The sequence below is a fragment of the Arachis ipaensis genome, chromosome B03 (genome assembly GCF_000816755.2).
Source record: "Arachis ipaensis cultivar K30076 chromosome B03, Araip1.1, whole genome shotgun sequence".
Classification (NCBI taxonomy): domain Eukaryota; kingdom Viridiplantae; phylum Streptophyta; class Magnoliopsida; order Fabales; family Fabaceae; genus Arachis; species Arachis ipaensis.
In genome coordinates this window covers 47,958,449-47,959,149 of record NC_029787.2, presented here as the reverse complement: position 1 = coordinate 47,959,149, position 701 = coordinate 47,958,449, and positions in this window count along the sequence as shown.

The following is a 701-nucleotide window of genomic DNA, read 5'->3' as shown; positions in this document are numbered from 1 at the left end:
TGTTTAATAATATTTATAGTTAAATAAAATATAATTGATTTAAAAATGAGTGACTTTATAATTAAAATAAATTGAATATAAATAAAATAAAAGATTGCTATATGTATTTAATTTGTACATAGATTAGTAAGGAGCACTATAACTGGGTGGTACAAGCATCCTTGTTGCATTCTAGAGTGAACTAGAGTGAAAGGTTCAAACTGCAACCTGAACGGTTCGGTCCAGACTTGACCGATTTGTGCCGGTTTTCTACCTTAAGCAGTTCTAAGCTTAGACCGAACCAGTATTATTTGATTTACCGATTTTTCGGTCAAACCGATCGGTTCAATCTAGTTTTAATAACTAGGCTACATTTAATTAATATAGATAAAACAAAAAAGCTACGAATCCAAGCTTTTTACTTAACCAAATTCAAACAAATTAAAATAATAAAATAGAAACGTATATAACTAAATTTCACGTACATGTCATGTGTCATCCTCTTCTTCTTTCTCCTTTTATATCTTTTTCTCTTTCTCTTTTCTCTTCTTCTTTGTTTTTTTTATTATTATTATTATTATCTCAAAAAATAACAAGTAAAAACAAGAGAAAAAAATTGCATAACAAAAAAGAATAAGTAAGAACAACAAAAATTAGAAAAAAGAATAAGAACCAGCAAAAATAGTTATTGTCAAGAAATTGCTGCGTCAAGTCTAAAATCA